This window comes from Akebia trifoliata, chromosome 11 (assembly GCF_017979445.1).
Source record: "Akebia trifoliata isolate Shusen 1 chromosome 11, ASM1797944v1, whole genome shotgun sequence".
NCBI lineage: Eukaryota > Viridiplantae > Streptophyta > Magnoliopsida > Ranunculales > Lardizabalaceae > Akebia > Akebia trifoliata.
In genome coordinates this window covers 32,819,732-32,841,254 of record NC_141385.1, presented here as the reverse complement: position 1 = coordinate 32,841,254, position 21,523 = coordinate 32,819,732, and the positions used below count along the sequence as shown (strand labels likewise).

Genomic DNA, 21,523 nt, shown 5'->3' with positions numbered 1-21,523 from the left:
ATTTTTAGGAGATTTTGTAGGCTTCTAAGGAGGAAAAATAACGAGTAGAAGAAAAGAGACTTGAAAAAGATATCTCTCTCCTCTTTTCTTCTCTAATTTAATTTTTCTTTTAGGAGTTTTGATGATGACTTTGTGTGGTTAAACTTTTCTAATTGGTCGAAGGAAATGGAAGCCTGGGAATCAATAAAAACTGTGAGATCTAATTGATTTTTATTGTTCAATTTATGCTTTGAGTATTGGATGTTCTTCTATGCCTATTTTCATTATTGGCTCGTTTAATTACTAGGAGGCCTACTAGTTTATTACTCGTTTCAATCTACTGTTAGATTAGATATCAAATCCGTAATTGTTTGATCCCTCTAATTTGTGAAACAACTGAGATTTAATGATTTGCTGCATCAGATAAATCATCGATACGCGAAAGGGGTACTTATTTTTTATGGTCACTTGATTTAATCTCCGATAGTCGATACATAAACGGAGTGACCCATCTTTTTTCTTTACAAACAAAATTGGTGCTCCCCAGGGTGAGGAACTCGGTCGAATAAACCCCAAGTAAGTAAGCTCATCAATCTGCACTTTCAAGTCTCGGGTTTTTACTAGGGCCAATCGGTATGGTGCGATGGAGATAGGCCATGTGCCTGGTACCAAATCGATAGAAAACTCTATCTCACGACATGGAAGCAAACCTGGTAACTCTTTTGGTAAAACATCCTCAAATTCCCTGACTACCTCTACCATATCCATCGATGTTTCTAGTTTCGATATACTCAAACTTCCCAACTGATTGTATAAAGGATCGTCACTTCTATACCTGGATCCTCAAACTTTGACTTTCGAATATCCTAGCCGCCCAAAGAGTACTAACCTCGCGAAACAATCGACGTGGGCATGGTTCTGCACTAGCCAATCCATCCCCAAAATGACATCAAAGTCAGAACAATCTAATGTCATGAGGCCGGTACTCATGTCTTAGTTCTATATCCTAATTATACAGTTCCGACATAATTTCTGAGCTATCTGTCGATCTCCTAACGGTGTAGATAGTTTCATTACCCGGCCGAGTCAGAAATCTCTAATTTTAGTAACCGTGCAATCTTAGTGGAAATATACGATCTAAAAGAATTGGTATCAAACAAAACTCAAATCTTAATGTTGGAAATCAAAATTGTACCTTCCAACACCTCGTCTGAAACTGGCATCTCTTCTTGAGTCAGATGGTAAACTCTGCCTTGGGGTCTAGGAATCACCATCGATTATTGTTGTGATGAGAGACAATTTCTGCTGATGTGTCCCGTCTGTCCGCACCCAAAGCATGCCAATGGTCTCGTCTGTATAAGTCTCTGTAGGGCAGGTGGTCTCGAAATCTGTCTAGTTGGTCCCCTTGGCCCTGCTGGCCTCACTGAAGCCCCAACTGGTCAATAACTCGATGGTGCAGGAGCTCGATACTACGAATATGTGGGTCCAGAGGTGCTCGATCTCGAAAACATCGACCTCTTGGCCGGATCAGCCCTATGAGGAAATGAAGTATGGGGTCGACTAGTTTGCCCTCTCGAAGTCTGCAACTCCATATCCTCCCGCTCAACCCTCTGAGCTCGACTCACTGTATCTCTGTAGCTGGTGGTCTCGATCATTGACATCCTAGCCCTTAGGTAGGGTCGTAATCCTTTGAAAAATCTACGCGCTTTCTGTAAGTTGGTCGAAATGAGCTCGGGTGCGTATCGTGATAACTTAGTAAATCCCAACTCATAGTCTGTAACAGACAGGTTGCCATGCACCAAATTGGAAAACTCCTGATGTTTAATCTCTCGAGCCGTCTCGGATATGAATCGGTCTAGGAACATCCTCTCGAAATCGGACCACTTGAGAGGTCCATCCCCCAAAACATTTCTCTCAGAAAGCCACCAATGACTGGCATCTCCGTCGAACTAAAATGCAGCCACCAGTACCCATTGGTCTCTCGGGTACTGCATGGTACTCAAAATCTCTCGAGTCCTTAAAATCCACTCCTCGACCTCAATCGGGTCGAAAAAACCTCCAAATCTGGGTGGGCGCAGTTGTTGGAAATTTTGTAGCCACATCCCCGATTCTGTCTGAGTTTGAGGTGGGGGAGTTCTCACGGCTTCAATGGTACAACCTGTGGCCATGGCTCTTGTGGTAGCTTCTAAGATGGAATAAGGTCGGTCTCCTATGAAAAAGCCTGGCGCTCTCTCAACTTAGGCACCTCCTCTGCTTGTCTAGCTTGTGACTCGAGCATCTCTTCCCTAAACTTATTTTGGGACTCAGCCATCTGTCCCATAAACCACATTAGCTGTGCTATCGGATCGGGGATTTGATCCGATGCCTATTATGTTTCTACTGTAGTTCGGCTTCTCCCTCGGCCTCTACCTCTGTCCCGTCCGCTCATCTCGTTTCTGTTCATCAGCAACAAAGCATTTATTATCATAAGGCTAACGTCGTTCTTATGGAAGAATTAATCGATATCTTAATTAAGAATTTAGTAATGAACACCATTTTCATTACTAATCGAACGAACCTAAGATCTTATCTTAATCTTACTAAGCTCTATGGACTCTAGACACGGAAAAGCTCGCAATCCCAATACGGAACTACTAATGAGCTCTGATACCATCTGTGGCGTCCCGCTGAATGCTAACACAAATCCCAAGGTCACCTCAAGGCACTAGGTGGGACCTCGAAAGTTCGACATGGTTTCCTCTGTTTATGTTAGCATGCCACGAAACTCAAAACTTGATAACCCAATATCCAAACAGATACTATATATAGCATATGTCAACAACATATAAGGTATGGAAGAGAATAAGTTACGAACGGCATAGGATGAGATCAGAGTGACGTAAAATGGTAAAATATACAAGATTGCAAAAAATTTCCTCACCTTAACATAGACCTAACACTCAGTCCTAAAAAGAACGTATACCTCTCCTAGGATGAACAGACTCCTAGTAGAAGTAGTCATGATACTCACCGGGTAACGGACTCTAGTCGTCGGTATGACCCACCAGATAGTCCTCGTTAGACGGCTCTACGGCTGCCTCTCCTGCTACAGCCTCTGAAGTTAAAAAAAATAGGAAGTAAAGGATGAGTAACAATAGTTACCTAGTAGGTCCACAAACAATTCCTACTAATAACCTTACCTAACATGGTCGAGTAATTATACTGATACATTTCAAAATATGCAAGTTTTACAAATCAAACTACGGTTAACTAGTATATATAGCCAGGGATGAGTAACTAAATAATTTAAAACTCCACATAGCATCAGTCATCCATACTCATTATACATTTTCATTCTTATGCAAATATAATTGACAACATTGATATAATAAACATGTTTTTCAGTTTGTAATTAAAAAAAACAACATATACATATTACACAATGGTGGAGTACTAGAATTAGAGAGTTGGGATTCACGACTGGATAGCTCTCAGTCGGGACATGATGTTACAACATAAATCTGACTTTTAGTTCCTGATTTTGTGACTGGTCGTTGTACTTATCACACTAGTGACCATTTATCCGGCTCAGGTGGGCCGTTTGACGTGACTATAAGCAATAGGTTTTTTTTCGATGTGTTAGAACGTTCGACTACTACTAGATTGTTAGTGATCACTGACCAATCATCTTCGTCTATGCCTATCAAGTGTGCATGTGATTCCCAAAATAAGCACTCCATTCGTATACAACCACTTTTACAATACATGTTCACTTATAAAGATAGAGAGGAATGGACCCGGATTCCAGTTGTGTTATTTTCTCCTTTGATTTTAAACAAAAATGATATAAATACATAGCTATTTTGTGAGTTGTTAAAGAATTTGTGAATGCCTGAAGGGATAGTACGACATATCATCCGGAGTGGTGTACTATCTCAGGATATACAGTAGGGACCACCAAACTCATACGTGGTATGGGACGCGTATGAAAGTGGAGTCACAACTGGAATCCGGGTCCATTCCTTTCTATCTTTACCAATGAACGTGTATTGTAAAGGTGATCGTATAGGAATGGAGTGTTTATTTTGGGAATCATATGCACGCCTAATAGGCATAGACGAAGATGATTGGTCAATGATTACTAATAATCTAGTAGTAGTCGAACGTTCTGACACATCGAAAAAAGACCTATTGCTTACGATTACGTCAAACGGTCCGCCTGAGCCGGATAAATGGTCACCAATGTGGTAAGTACAGCGGCGGCCACAAAATCAGGAACTAAAAGCCAGATTTATGTTGTAACATCATGTCCCGACTGAGAGCGATCCAGTCATGAATCCCAACTCTCTAATTCTAGTACTCCACCATTGTGTAATATGTATCTGTTGTTTTATTTCGAATTGCAAACTGAAAAACATGTTTATTATATCAATGTTGTCAATTATATTTGCATGAGAATGAAAATGTATAATGAGTATGGATGACTGATGCTATGTGGGATTTTAAATTATTTAGTTGCTCATCCCTGGCTATATATACTAGTTAACCGTAGTTTGATTTGTAAAACTTTCATATTTTGAAATGTATCAGTATAATTACTCGACCACGTTAGGTAAGGTTATTAGTATGAATTGTTTGTGGACCTACTAGGTAACTATTGTTACTCATCCTTTACTTCCTATTTTTTTAGCTTTAGAGCCTGCAGTCGGAGAGGCATCTGTAAAGTCGTCTAGCGAGGACTATCTGGTGGGTCATACCGACGACCAGAGTTCGTTATCCGGTGAGTATCATGACTACTTCTATTAGAAGTCTGTTCGTCTTAGGAGAGGTATACGTTCTTTTTGGGACCAAGTGTTAGGTCTATGTTAGAGTAAGGAAATTTTTTTGTAATCTATTATATTTTACCATTTTGCACCACTCTGATCTCACCTTATGTCATTCGTAACTTACTCTCTTCCATATCCTATATGTTGTTGACATATGTTATATACAAGATTTGTTTGGATATTGGTTTATCAGGTTTTGAGTTTCGTGGAACGCTAACATAAACAAAGGAGACCCCAAAATTTCGAGGCGCCTGTAGACACCCCATTTTTGCACTCGCCTGATTAATCAACTCGTCAACCTGATCGCAACGATTCCCAATGATGGATGTTTATTCCATTGCTTTATTTTGTTACCAGATATGTTTTAAAAATCCGGATGAGGTATCTCGAACTGAAAAAACCTTAGAAACCACTCTACTCTAGGAAAATATAACCCCAAAAACTTAGAAATCATCATTTTTCAAACAAAAAGAAGCTTCACGATAAAAATCACTAAAAATTGACCAAATTACCAAAATACCCCTAACATCAAAACAACCCTAGAGCCTACGTTATGCTTAGGAAAACCCTTTCGAACTCATAAACAACAAATCGAAATTAAATAAATCATTTCGCCAATTTTCATAGAATTTGACAAAATTACGAAAATGCCCCTCATAAAATTTACGATCATTTCACACAAAAAAATTTCATAAATGATAAAAACCAGCATTCCCATTGAATTCCTTACGAAAAATTATTTCTAAAACATCTTAAAAACATAAAAACGGACTTAAAAACACGAAAAGTTCTCTCCGGGGGTAAAACGATGATTTCATAATTTTTATAATTAAAAATTTTAAAATTAATAAATAAAATAGTAAATAATTAAAGTGAAACATTAATAAAATTAATTCAAAATTTTGAACTAAAAAAATCGATCAATCAGGCTCTCAGGCAAAATTGTTGAGGGTTCGCAAGATATTTCTTTAAGGACCCCTCCATTTGGGGGTCCAAAGAATTAAAGATATAATAGATGGGGGGTTCTCCAAAAAAATTAAAGTCAATCAAGCAAGACTAAAGTCAAAGATATTAAAGTCAATCAACTAAGACTAAAGTCAAAATTAAAGTCAATTAAATAAGACTAAAGTCAAGATATTAAAGCCAATCAATTAAGACTAAAGTCAAAATCTATAAATAGGGGTCCTCACACCCTATTTTAATATCAAATCATAAACCCTAGGAAAAGTAGGTCAAGAACCTCCCCAACCTTCCCAAAACCCTAATTTTGAAGCCCTAACTCCTTACCTATCATCCATACCTCAACTTTAGCTCAAAAAACACCCAAAAACCCTTTCAAAACACCTTCAAATCCATAAGAAAAATCAGAAAACTCACAAATCTAAGAAGAAGATACCTCAACTTGGATATCAGAAATCAAATCCGATGACAAGCGAATAGCAAAAAAATACATACGTAGATACTCTTCGTTGGTGCTGAGGGAATCGTTGTAATCGGCAAGGTAACTTTATTTTATATTTTTTTTATTATAATTATTTGTTATTTTTGGTCTATTTTGCAATGTAACCGATTTTTGGGAAGAAGTAGAGACCGGCACTTGCCGGGCGGGGTTGGTGCCTAACACCTTCCAACCCCATAACGTGATCCCCGGACCCGTATTTTCTTTCGTAGATTAGTTGTCTTTGTGTTTAGAGTCAGTATTAGGTTCCTATATCATAATAACTAGGTGGCGACTCCCAAACCTCAAAGGTCAAAAGCGGATCCGTGCACCCCGTGGATCGAGGACGCTTTCAATGGCGACTCCACTAGGGACCATTGAGGATCAGACTTGAAAAACCCCAAGTATGGGATGCATTGCCAGTAGGACATTTTTTATTTGATTTTTAGTTATTTGTTTGTTTGTTTATTTTTATCATTATTTTTGGCTTAAATATGGATCATTTGTTTGGATTCCAAATACTTTGTTTTGGCACATTTTCATGGTTCAATCTATGATCATTCAGAATGACCCTAAATAATGCAGGATGTAAAGAGGATAATAGTTTGAAAAAAATTATTATTGAACCATTCTCACTATTTGGTTTATTTTATAATTTTTTGTCATATTTTTTTTTCTTGGCATTATTTGGTTTGATTTTGGATAGGTCATTGTGGAGTATCTTTTTTTTTATGATTCAATCTAGGATTGTTTTGGGATGACCCTAAATAATGAAAGATTCAAATTGACATAAATTGAGGATGGAATGATGGTGGTTGAGATGAGAGTTATGATTATTTATTAAAAAAAAAATTGGATAATTTTTTTTGGCACGTTACAAGGCATAGGCGGCAAGTTATAGAAAAAAAATTATTTGTGAGTGATGCACTAAGGAACAAAAAAATTGCCTTTTTTAATGTTGTTCATGATGAGGAGAGGATTTCAAGAAAAAAAATCAGAAAAAAATCGCAAAAAAAAAAAAACATTCACGTGGTGTGCCATTAGCAGAAAACAGCTTTTGTTGTTTTTTATCATCTTCTCCATGTGTTTAAAAATGGAAAACAGCACGAGAGATGACATCTCTCTCTCTCCTTCTTCTCTCTCTCTCTCTCTTTTCCTCTCTCTCTCTCTCTCTCTCTCTCTCTCTCTCTCCCTCTCTCTCTCTCTCTACTCTTTTCAATTTCATATCTTCGACTGTGATTTCGATTTCGGTTCGCAAATTGCGGATCATAGAACCGAACTACCAACTATCTATTTCGTTCTATCTCTCTATTTTTTCATGGTGAGCTAGACTGTTGATCGGTCCTTGCGATTGGTTTGTTGTGTGTCTTTAAACAGTAGATCAGATCGCACTGTCGCGCACACACAGATCGATCCAGATTTTTGAGTTAACTCGGATCATCTTCACTATCTTAAAATGGATTTGATTTTCCTGGATGATACCAAGTCTGATTTTAGTCTTAGAAGGAATGAATCAAGGTTTGATTTGCCGGATCAGTCGGGTTAAAACGTTAATTGGAATAAGGAATTTTGCTGATTTTCATGACGAATTGGTGAAGGCTTAAATCAGCTCGTTCATCTCGATCGGTTCAAACCTGTTAAATCCACGGATCTGAATCTGTAATCCTTAAAAGAATGAATTTTCTTTATTACGATGACAGATAGACTCATAATACAACGAAAATTAACGATAGTTGGAGATCATCATTCGAATCACATTCGGAGTTTGTTGTCGGGGTTTTTGGGACCAAAACTAATAAATTGAATGAAATTGAATCAGTCTGACTTATTTGGGTACTCTAGGTTTATTTCTTTCATTGGTAAACAGTTGGATTATTCATTTTTCCTCCTCAAATCACTATGGTCACACCAACTTTTTACACGAAACATATCATATCATGATGTTGTTTTTTTTCCTACGTGATTGCGAACAAGTGGTGTGGCAATAAGTTGTTAAGCCGGGACTTTTAATTTTTTCTTTTTTTAGTTTTTTAATTTTTTCTCCTTTTGTTGTATAAAAAAAAATCAATTTTTCTTAAGAAAAAAAATATAGTTTTTTAGCATGGCTTAGGAAAATAAAAATCAATTAGTTTTTTATTTTTATTTTTATTTTTAAAAATTCTTTAGAAAGATCATCTCAACAATTATCCTTCCATTATTAATCTGATATTATTTGAAATCCCAACTTATCTAGGGTTACCCAAAGTAACCCCTAATTGGACCATAAAAAAAATTTGGCTTAAACCAAAAATCATGTGCTTATTCTAGTAATCGGATCTAACTATTAGTCCATGTGTTGATTGCTTGTCTAATGTGACATAATCTTGATTAAGATATGTGTTTGATGTGCTTTTTGATCCTAACATTGATATGATGAGATGTGATTGGATTGGTGTTTGCTTTGATTAATGTTCAATATTTGGAATCCATGTGGTGATAATATAATTGGACTCATGGACCCGTGGACCCATGTGTTTGGAAAAGGCCCCGGGCACACCCCACCCTGTTTTGCACACACCACATGCACGTTTACTGTTTTGCACACTTACACGTCCTATATAGCCAACGTGACACTAGTGCGTGACCCGGTCTCTTCGAAGATGCGACGCCATTTATGAAAATCACAACTCCAGTCACGTACCTTAGGGTATATAAAACTGGGGCATCAATACCGTCTGATCAAGTGATTCTGAGAAGTATATTGATGCACCCAGGCTAGAGCAACCTGAGCCTTTGACCTATTGTGAGCCACACAGTCACATGTCCCGATTGCCAACGTTGTACTAGTACGTGGTCGGTCCCCTCGTGGGATGCCATACCATTTATGAAAGCTACAACTCTTGACTCGTACCCGTAGGTATATACAAGATAATCCAAGTATATCAATTGCACTTCTTGGTCAAAATCGGTGTCTAAGCAAGATCCTGTCCCGATGTACCCTACTGTACGAGGGGGATAGACTACGTCTATTCTAGACGAGAGCTATTTAAGTGGGCCCTTGCTCAGCATCGTGCGCCACCTCTCAACTGGGGATCAAACTAGCTGTTTTTGACTTCAGAAAAGTGAGTTGAGGTTTTAGATTATCACTTATACGGTATATCAAACCAAGTCACCACATATCGAGAGGTATATAGGTGTGTTTGGGCAAGGGTGGCCAGATAAATTGCATTGCACGAAGTAAACCTAGAGTCTAGAAGCTTTCCTATAGATCACGACCTGAATTGACTATGGGTGTTCCCGGGTTACTCAATTTAATTAAACCAACAGGTAAGTGGGCGGACCGATCCAGAATAATCAAACAAAATCCGCAATATCGGTCCGACCCAATCGATGAAATGTACCGATTAATTTGAACCACTTAAACCAGTTGGTCCAATTGACAAATGGATCAAACTGATCAATACCAAATCAATTGGACTAATTGGTTTCACTTTTAAAGATCCAGACCACTTTATCTAGAAAGATTCGATCTTAAGATCAAATTAATTTATCTAATCAAAGGTTCAATCCCGATCAGGGGTAGACCCGTGTCTAACCTTTCTCACTTTCTTGGTCACCATAGACTTATAGTGCATTTGGATTCAATTTTTCCACTGGACTTAGGTTATTTTATATCGAAACTTTAATCATGTGGTTAAGAGTCAATGGTTAACCTTGATTTACTTCCAATCAGGTAATAATTGGTCCCAAACGTTCTAAACCTCCATTTGTACCACTTTAGGTCCGTGAAAAAAGTTGTCTTTCTAAAGTACCATTGCCAAGTAATCAGTCTTTGCCACGAGAAGAAACGAGTACCATGGATGAAGCTGCGCTCCGTCAAATTTTAGAATCTTTTCAAGCACAGATTATTGCTTCTGTCCAAACACAAATTGAATCTCTAAAAATTGAAAAGGGAAAAGATAAAGCTATAGAACCTCAGGATGTGTTTTACCTCGTTGAAAATCAAGAAGATGATCAGTTACACGTCGACCCTGTCCTAGCTCATCGAATAATTCAGGTTGAAACTGCTTTGAAGAATATCAAAGACCCTGATGATCTTAATCTTGGATTAGGGGCAATGACCTTGTTTCCCATAGTCCGTCTGCCAGAGAAGTTCACAATGCCAGATATGGAGAAGTTTGACGGTATTGGATGTCCTAGGACTCACTTAAAATTATATGTCGGCATAATGCAATCTCAGGGTCTAAGTGAAGAACAGATAGCTCAACTTTTTCAAAGAACCCTAACAGGTCCTACACTACGCTAGTTAATGTCATTAGACTCATCTCGGGTAAGAACATGGCATGAATTGATGAAGGAATTTATTGGTCGATATTCATTCAACACGGATATTGAACTCACAAGAAGAGACCTAGAAACTACTAAACGAAAACCCGGAAAAACTTTCACTGAGTTCATTGCTCGATGGAGAGCTAAAGCCGCTCAATTGTGGGACCGACCTCAAGAGAAGGAACAAGTCAAGATTATCCTCAGGAATCTCACTCCAAATTATGCCAAGTACTTGATGCCTCAGTACCTTCCTACTTTTCAATCCCTCCTTGAGGCTGGAAATCAAGTTGAGGATGCCTACTCTTCGGGATTTTTTGGTAACCCGTCTGAGTCAAAACCCAAACATTTCAAACATAATGTCAATTCCTTACAAGTGGCCAACACCACCTTCGCACTATCTCCTCAAGCTACTCAGCCTTCACAAACTAAGCCTAGGAGACAGTTTGCCAATCTTGGAATATCTCTTAGTGTTGTTTATCAAAAATTGATGAAAAGAGGATTGCTGATACCTGGGCAATTCTGTGAATTCCATCAGATGCCTGGTCATGTTCTTGACAGGTGTATTACTCTCCGACATACTATCCAAGACCTTATTGAGCAAGGAAAAGTCACCATACCCACTCATACTACTCCCAATGTTAAGACTAACCCTTTGCATACTTTTCAAAATCATCCCCCTCCTACTCTGAACCTAATATCCATATCCAAACCCGAATCAATTGACCCAATTTTCTTCATTCACCCAATTGGTCTTAACAGTGCATTCGCTCCATGCCAGAATGAGCTCAACTACCCTAAGATAGTAACAGAACTGAAGAACAGAGAAATCATTGAAGCAACGGGTTGTCTCGCATATGACAAGCTTGAATCGGAATATGAAGAGATAGTAAAAGTAGGCAAGTTCAAGTCATCCATTGAAGATAACTGAAGTAGCATAGACTCTAAAATTATGTCCCTCCATTCAGAATGATGTCGTCTTTTAAGTCTTATTTTTTTAGTTTCAGTTGCGTCAATCTTTGAATTCAGTTAGTCATCTTTATTTTTGGGTTTTAGTAAGGTTTGTCAGTCTATGTTCTTTTCAATTCCAGTAAAATAAAGAAGCTTTTGATTATCATGTGTGCAATAATGATATGAATATAAAATCTAACATGAGAAATGACTTAAAGCTCACTAACCAAATTTGATAAATATTAGAATTAAAGAGTACACTCAAGAAGTGCAAATTGGTAATACGTTATCCTCAGGAGAACATGAGAGAATAGTAAACTTACTTGAGAAATTCAACAATGTTCTTGTATGGTCTCATAAGGATATATGGATGAATTACACAAAAACATATATCAAGTCAAGAGTGATTTCAAAGTCAAAGATTATCGGTCAAAAATGATATAGTTGAAAGCATCGACAAAGACGCTAAGACTTACAAGTGGATCTACCATGTTTCTCACTCAAAAGAGGAGGGTTTCAGTTATAAGAGAATAAAAGATTTTCTCGAAGTTTTAGAAGAGTTGAATAATCAGAAAACTCAATCATACTCGATTTCACAAAAGAAGACTGAAGAATATTCATTCTCAAAAGAAGACCTTACTCGACAGAGCAATCCAGATATCAAATTCCTGAAACTTTGACCAAGTCGAGCAGCATTCATCAAAGGAGGCCTCCTTTGGTCGAATCATTTTCCTATCTTACCAAGAAAAATACAACCTTCTAGCCCCTCGCAGCTTTTAAAAAATTAATAGCATCTTCTTTCTAAACCACACCAACCAACCTCGGGAGGGATATCTTAGCATGAACTACGTTCTGACCTGATCCCAAAAGGAAAAAAGAAATATTTGGGGTACATAGGCAACCTGAGAAGTTAATTCAGGTTCGGTCATTAAAAAAAATGTATTCTCTTAAGGAAGTGTCATCCAAAAGAAAAATCCCCTATTAAAAGGTTCAAAAAAAGACAATGTCAAACTAAAGGCATTAAAAAAAAGAATCAAAAGAATTGATAAAAAGAAAAGAATGTCAAACTAGAGGCATTTAGAAAAAATCAAAATAATTGATAGAAAAGAAAGAATATCAAACTAGGGGCATTTTGGGAAGTTGAGCCTTATATCTTTTCTTTCTAAACCATATCCTAAGCCCACCTATTAAGTCCTCTTGAATACTAATTGATTCGGTTAAGGTGCAGGGAACCAAGAAGTTGTCGAGTTGGTTATTCAAGATCATCAAGAAAAAAAGAGAAGCCCGTTAAGTCGAAAACCCAAAAAGATGACTTAGGCAAAATTTAGGGCATAGCCATAAAAAAGAAAGTCTGCTAGGTTGAAAACCTCAAAAGGCGACCTAGGCAAAAATCAAGGCATCTTCAGAAGAAAAAAAAAAACAAAGTCCGCTAGATTGAAAACCTGAAGAGACGATCTAGGTAAAAATTAGGACATCATCAAATAGGAGGAAAGGTTCTATCAAGAAAAAAAATTCAGAAGGAAGCTTGTGTAAAAACTAGAAAATACAGAACCATTCAAGCCACAATATTCATTTTTCAGCCAAGAGCTCATGTCCGACGAAGACAATGTTGAAGTCGAAAAAATCAGAAATCATCTTGAATATTGTAGTATCTTCAAAAGTATGTTTACTTGTTCAGGTGTTCACTAATGGAAGATGTAGAGTCATGAACCACTTTGAAGAGAAAGATCTTTTGTTCTAATATTTATCAAGATTTTTTAAGTCCAGCTCAAGCATTTTTCAAAAGAAATTCGAAAAATAATGATCAATTCTTTATTGCACATATGATAATCTTAAAAGTCTTAAATTTAAGAGAATGTCAGTTCTTCTATCTGTCATACATCAGAGTCCATATTTTTCAAGCGTAATCCATTCCATCAGTCTCGTAGTCAAGTTCCAGTTAAAGCCAACCTTGAAACTAGGGGTATTTTTGAGTTTTTGTTCTTAATCACATGATAAAAAGAAAATCTTACAAAAGCTTAAAAGTCCGGCGAAGCCCACTGATAATTATGAATCCAGACGCATGATAAGCCAATAAAGGCCTGATCTTTCAAATTTTGAGCTCGATTTTGAATTATAGAATGAATTAATAGGATTGTTTAAGTTCCTATAAATCTAAACCCGAGAAACGTGGCTTAGTAAGTTCGAGTCCAAGAAACGAGACTCCAACTTTTTGAATCATAGAATGAATAGGCTTTTTGAAGTGCCTACAAACCTAAGTTCGAGTCCAAGAAACGAGACTCCAACTTTTTGAATCATAGAATGAATAGGCTTTTTGAAGTGCCTACAAACCTAAGTTCGAGTCCGAGAAACGAGACTCCAACTTTTTGAATCATAGAATGAATAGGCTTTTTGAAGTACCTACACACCTAAGTTCGAGTCCGAGAAACGAGACTCCAACTTTTTGAATCATAGAATGAGTGGGCTTTTTGAAGTGCCTACAAACCTAAGTTCGAGTCCGAGAAACGAGACTCCAACTTTTTGAATAATAGAATGAGTGGGCTTTTTGAAGTGCCTACAAACCTAAGTTCGAGTCCAAGAAACGAGACTCCAACTTTTTGAATCATAGAATAAATAGACTTTTTAAAGTGCCTACAAACCTAAGTTCGAGTCCGAGAAACGGGACTCCAATTTTTTTAATCATAGAATGAATAGGCTTTTTGAAGTACCTACAAACCTAAGTTCGAGTCCGAGAAATGAGACTCCAACTTTTTGAATCATAGAATGAGTGGACTTTTTGAAGTGCCTACAAACCTAAGTTCGAGTCCGAGAAACGAGACTCCAACTTTTTGAATCATAGAATGAGTGGGCTTTTTGAAGTGCCTACAAACCTAAGTTCAAGTCCGAGAAACGAGACTCCAACTTTTTGAATTATAGAATGAGTAGGCTTTTTGAAGTGCCTATAAACCTAAGTTTGAGTCCGAGAAACGAGACTCCAACGTTTTGAATCATAAAATGAATAGGCTTTTTGAAGTGCCTACAAACTTAAGTTCGAGTCCGAAAAACGAGACTCCAACTTTTTGAATCATATAATGAATAGGCTTTTTGAAGTGCCTATAAACCTAAGTTTGAGTCCGAGAAACGAGACTCCAACTTTTTGAATCATAGGCTTTTTGAAGTGCCTACAAACCTTAGTTCGAGTCCGAGAAACAAGACTCCATATTTAATAAGATTGTTTATGTTCTTCTAAACCTTAGTCAGAGTCCGAGAAACGAGACTCTAGCTTTGCTTGAATCATATTGAATTAACATGATTGTTTAAGTTCTTTAGCCCAAGAAGCGTGGCTACAATAAGCTCGAGTCTGATAAACGAGACTCAAACTTTTTCGAACTCTAAAAAAGAATTTCAAATAGGATTTAACGAAGTTCCTACAATGTTATGACTCCAATTACCTCATTATTCAACCTTGTCATGATTGTTTTCGTTGCATAAGCGCATCTCAATTTTTGAATCGTTATTGTCAGCGAGAGAAAAACTCTAGGACCTGACACATTTTTACTCAGTAAGCATCACACCATTGCACACACGTGCACTTTTGCATTAGTCAAGGAGAATTTTTTAAAATTCGAGGATCTGACATCGTCAGTGAGAGTTCAAGCTCGAAGACCTGACAAACTTGTTCGGGGAGAGTTTTACCCTCAAGGATCCAAACGTCCCAACGAATTGCTAAATCAGGCTGCAAAATGAACTATCACTAGCTTTGCCATTCAGATATCGCACTATCTACCAAAATAGATTTGCTATCTACTTTGCTTCAACCCTCTGCCAAAGAGGGGCATCTGTAGACACCCCATTTTTGCACTCGCCTGATTAATCAACTCGTCAACCTGATCGCAAGGATTCCCAATGATAGATGTTTATTCCATTGCTTTATTTTGTTACCAGATATGTTTCAGAAATCCGGATGAGGTATCTTGAACTGAAAAAATCTTAGAAACCACGCTACGCTAGGAAAATATAATCCCAAAAACTTAGAAATCAACATTTTTCAAATAAAAAGAAGCTTCACGATAAAAATCACTAAAAATTGACCAAATTACCAAAATATCCCTAACATCAAAACAACCCTAGAGCTTATGTTACGTTTAGGAAAACCCTTTCAAACACATAAAATAACAAATCGAAATCAAATAAATCATTTCGCCAATTTTCATAGAATTTGACAAAATTACGAAAATGCCCCTCATAAAGTTCACGACCATTTCACACAAAAAATTTCATAAATGATAAAAACCAGCATTCCCATTGAATTCCTTACGAAAAATTATTTCTAAAACATCCTAAAACATAAAAAACTGACTTAAAACGAGAAAAGTTCTCTCCGGGGGCAAAACGGTAATTTCATAATTTTTATAATTAAAAATTTTGAAATTAATAAATAAAATATTAAATACTTAAAGTGAAACATTAATGAAATTAATTCAAAATTTTGAACTAAAAAAATCGATCAATCAGGTTCTCAGGCAAAATTGTTGAGGGTTCGCAAGATATTTCTTTAAGGACCCCTCCATTTGGGGGTCCAAAGAATTAAAGATATAATAGAAGGGGATTCTCCAAAAAAATTAAAGTCAATCAAGCAAGACTAAAGTCAAAGATATTACAGTCAATCAAATAAGACTAAAGTCAAAATTAAAGTCAATTAAATAAGACTAAAGTCAAGATATTAAAGTCAATCAATTAAGACTAAAGTCAAAATCTTAAAGTCAATCAAATAAGACCAAAAGTCAAGACCCTAATAGAGTTCTAATTAAATAATAACACTATTTAATAGAATTTTAACTCAAATATAACTCTACCTAAAATAATTCTAATTAAAATACAACTCTACCTAAAACAATTCTAACTAAAATACAACTCTAATTAAAAGAATTCTAATTAAACACTAATTCTATCTAAATCAACCCTTAAAAAAATCTATAAATAGGGGTCCTCACACCCTATTTTAATATCAAATCATAAACCCTAGGAAAAGTAGGTCAAGAACCTCCCCAACCTTCCCAAAACCCTAATTTTGAAGCCCTAACTCCTTACCTAACATCCATACCTCAACTTTAGCTCAAAAAACACCCAAAAATCCTTTCAAAACACCTTCAAATCCATAAGAAAAATCAGAAAACTCACAAATCTAAGAAGAAGATACCTCAACCTGGAGATCAGAAATCAAATCCGGTGACGGGTGAATAGCAAGGAAATACATACGTAGATACTCTTCGTTGGTGCTGAGGGAATAGTTGTAATCGGCAAAGTAACTTTCTTTTATATTTTTTTTATTATAATTATTTGTTATTTTTGGTCTATTTTACAATGTAACCGATTTTTGGGAAGAAGTAGAGACCGGCACTTGCCGGGCGGGGTTGGTGCCTAACACCTTCCAACCCAGTAACGTGATCTCCGGACCCGTATTTTCTTTCGTAGATTAGTTGTCTTTGTGTTTAGAGTCAGTATTCGATTCCTAGACTGTAATAACTAGGTGGCGACTTCCAAACCTCAAAGGTCAAAAGTGGATCCGCGCACCCCACGGATCGAGGGCGCTTTCAGCGCCACCTAATGCCTCGAGGTGACCTTGGAATTTGTGTTAGCGTTCGGTAGGGCGCCACACTGTCGAAGCCTCTTGGATTATCCCCTTGATTTTACATACAAATAATTCTCTGTATTTTCTGTTTGTTATTATTTACTGTATTTTCTTTTACTGTTCTATTTTCAGTTTCATTAAAAATCAAATTAGATTTAAAAAAAATTTAATCTAGGTTCGAGGCTTCCTAGTCGGGTAGTAAAGCTCACAGTTTGTGTTCAGTAAGACAAGTAGTAAATCCTTAACCAGCCACTAGACATAAAACATTTTAAAATCCTTATTTGATTTAAATGGAAATGATTTTAAAACCTTTTAAAAAAAAAATACAAATAGACAATACCTCTTCCCAAACATGACCAATAAGAACAATATCTATTAAACAAAATAATGAAATCTCATATGAAAATATAGAACAATCTATAAAAAAACTGGACTATTCCAAAAGTACCTACAAAAGAAATTTATAAAAATAAATTAAAATTAAAAAATGATTATATTATAAATACAATAGAACAATCTATGCATATTGCTACAAAATTAGAAAATATATCTTTACTTCCTCATGATCTTATAGAAAAACTTCAAAATAAAAAGTATAATTATATTCATTTTGGCCTAATTCAGGTAGCAAAAGTTTCTTTAACCAGAATAGGCGTAAACCTGTGTTCTTTAACTATTTCCCAAACTTTTATGTCTCTTTCACAGACCCAACCATATCAAAATCATTAACTTTAGGAGTACAAACAAAAGGGTTTAATATGCCAAATTTAGTAAATATTGCTATAATCTATAAAATCTACTATACATCTATGATGTCTCTAATATCAAATGTTGCTTATCAAAATCAAACCAAAGGTTTAACCACCCTATTTCTAACAAATTTTAGGAACACAGTTATAACACCAAAACAAATTCAATGAGATACCATTGATTTAAACAGCTCTTGGAAAATAGAAGAAGCCCAAAAATTAGTTCCAAAAGAAGAAGATCAAATAGAAAGCATAGTAGAGCATTCTGACAACACTGTTGAAATTAATTTTGACACCGTCAGTCAAAAGAATTATATGATCTTTAGACCATCTACGAGTTCATCAAGAAAATCATTTGATCAAATGTCAAATAAAACTTACAATACTATTCCAACTCATATATCTTATCCAATTTATACAAAACAAATGGAACCAGAAATAGAATACAATCCTACTGAATCTGATTTCAGAAGTCCACCTAGAGAAGTTAATACAATAAGTCTAGAAAACAATAATTTTATTATAGACAAATAACTATTAAGAGAAGAAATCTTGAAAAATCCTTTAAATAAATGATTTTTTAAGAATTTCTCTAATATAGAATAAAAAATAATATAAAAAAAATGGTTTTAATAAATGAATAAGAAACAAACCCATATTCCCTTATTTATATGGTTAAAAATACAAACAAATTCAAACCAAAAGATTTCAGTAAACATGTTAAAATAAAAAATACAAATATGAGAAACTACAAAAAATGAAAAAATTGAATCAACATTCCTCCATTTTAGAGCAATAAAAACCTTAGGATCTGTTGCGACTCCCCTTAAAGTAGAAATACAATTTCGAAAAAAATTTCATGTTCACAAAAGGATCTTTCTTATGTAATAGAACAAAATAATTATACAAACATCTATTGAAATCGCCTCGACCCATTTTCACTAAATAGTTTAAAGGAGTCCGATTGATAAATGAGGATTTTTGAAAAATGGGAGTCGCCACTTAATTTAGGTCTAGGAACCAAAAAAAACTCCAAATGGATATGAGTCGATCCACGGATCTGAGAGATGGGTAAGGGGTCAGGTTACGGGTTTCGAAAGGTGTTAGGCACCGAACCCGCCCGATTAACATGATCGATCTCTATTATGATCCAAAACTAACTTATGATCAACAGGAAAGACTACGATCAAGATTATGATCCAATCATCATCATCAATTTATATCAGATTTACCAAATGAATCCTATGGCTAAGATCCTTTAATTATTACATGATTGCTTAAATTTCGTAAAAAGTAGAAGGATTTGAAAAGCTTAATTTCGCTCCATGATCTAAAATCAATTAAGAAATTCACATGCAAATATTTGCCAAATCGTCCACAATAGAAACTCATGAGAATCTTCTAAATAGGAAGATTACAAATATAAAACTACCAAATTGGGACTTATGATATTTCCAAATTAGAAATATAAAATTTCCTAAATTAGAATTCGAAAAATATATAGTGAGCCCTTAAATTAGAAGTTTATAAACTAAATTCTCCCAAAATAGAAAGTTTCCAAAAAAAGATCAAATTTTCGAATTAGAAATTTCCAAATTTATGAACATGAACTTTTGAATGGAAAAATTCAAAATCTTATAAATTAGGAAATTGTCAAAACGTGAAATTTCTAAAGTAGAATTTTATAAATGTGTTTTCCCAAAATAGAAAATCATGCAATTCTTAGATTAGAACATTCCAAATATCGATTTTCCAAAATAAAATCATGAATAGGAGTTTTCGAATTAGAAAACTATGAAGTTATGACGAATCACCAAATTAGAAATTAACACAATAACAATGAAAAACTCCGCATCATTGTACTTGTCAAATTGGAGATCAACCAATACCAATGCATACAAAATTTTCAAGTCAAAGAAATTCATATAATTCTTAAATCGACCCGAACAAGCATGCATCAATAATTCTCAACTTTTCCAAAACAATTATCATTTAACGACATGCATGTCCATCAAGTTAGGGAATGCATTAACCCCATGGAATAATCTTAAAAGAACACGAAGAGCTTGAATAAATTTAATCCGAACGCAATGATCATAATATTTAAAATAAATCTCCTAATACTATTATCATGCAAAAAATAAACAAAAAAAACAAAATAAAAATAAAACAAAATAAAATAAACAAGATGCTCAAAAAATATTCTCCTAACTCTATCAATATACAAAACGAAATGTAAAGAAACCCCTAATCCTATCAATATACAAGAATGAATAAAAACATTAAAAAAAAAAAAAACTAAAATATATGTATATTCTCCTAACCCTATCGATATGCAAAAAAATAATAAAATAAAAAATGAATAAAACATAGAAAAGATTACACACAAAAATTATCCTAACCTTATCAATAATAAAAAAACCGTAAAAATCTATATAAAATAAAATAAAAACACCCTCCTAGTCCTACCTCTATAAAAAAATATAAAAATACATTAAAAAAAACTATTGGATCCTATGCGATATGCAAGAATAAATAAAAAATAAAAGTAAACTTACCTATTGAATTGAGAATAGTGGGTTGATTCCTTCATGTAGGACTCAAAGACCTGTGAATATTCATTGATGTGGAGATGGGAGAGACGAGGGCAGAGAGTGGTGCTTCTAGGCGTTTAGCAGAACGTAAGAGAGAAGAAGATGAGCTGAAAAGCATGGTTGGAAGAACAGGGCTCTGAGAGAGAAAGGAGGGCTGAAAGATGACTGTAACAGCTACGTTTGTTAGAGATGAGAGTCGTGAAAAAGAAGCTGAGAGGGAAGTTAGGCAGCAAGAGTTGTTAGGAAAGGTGCAGGGAGAATTTAGGACGTTGAGCAGAGAAGGATGTGTTATAGGCAAAGAGTGAGCGACCTTGGGTAGAGAGGAGTGGACTGAGAGTAAGAGAGAAAAAAAAAGTTGGTGGTGTGCTGTGGATACTGTAATAGAGATAAGGCAACAAGGGATGAGGACATTAAGTGGTGGGCTGGAGAAGGCTGCTGTTGTAGAGGATGAGGGTAGCAGTAATGGACGAGGAAAGCTGTTACAGGTAGAACGTGAAGAAAATAAGGGTTGAGGGTGAAAGAGGGTATGAAGTTGCAAGGATGTAAGGGAGGTTGGCTCAGCAAGGTTGGAAAGGAGATAGATTGCAGCAAGGCGTCCTTCTCTATTCTTTTCTCTTCTCTTTCTCTTTTTGTTTTATTGAGATATTGTAATGGAGATGTGATAGACATGAAGGAAATGAAGTCGAGCTCAGCCAAGAAGTCGAGAAAAGCCACGTTTTTAAAAGAAGAAGCCCCTCTTCACTTGGAGTAGCAAGAGGTTGGCTATTTTGCAGAATGTGAGGGCTGAGAGTTGGGGCGTTAATAGAGTGGACTGTGTTACAAGTAAGTGGAGGAGATGAAGTGTAGTGGAAGGGATGGAGTGCAGCAAAGAGAGAGGCAGTGAGGAGAAGACGTAGAGAGGAGAAGAGCAGGGGGAGAGATGTGATTTTTAGTCCAGCCAGCCCCAAGAAAGAGAGTGTTGTCTCTCTTTATATAGAGGCTATTTATATTTTGTTTTTCTCTTTCTAATTCTTTTGTTTTTTTTTTTTTTGAATTAACACATCTTTACTTTCTTACTTTTGATTCCCTTTTGGAGAATAATGGTAGGGATT

At 35.8% G+C, this 21,523-nt stretch overlaps 1 pseudogene; it reads left to right on the top strand.

Annotated features, from left to right (window-relative positions):
• Nucleotides 1-20,572, top strand: part of LOC147391310 (uncharacterized) — a 25,742-nt pseudogene extending 5,170 nt beyond the window's left edge.
• Nucleotides 20,573-21,523: the final 951 nt, after the last annotated feature.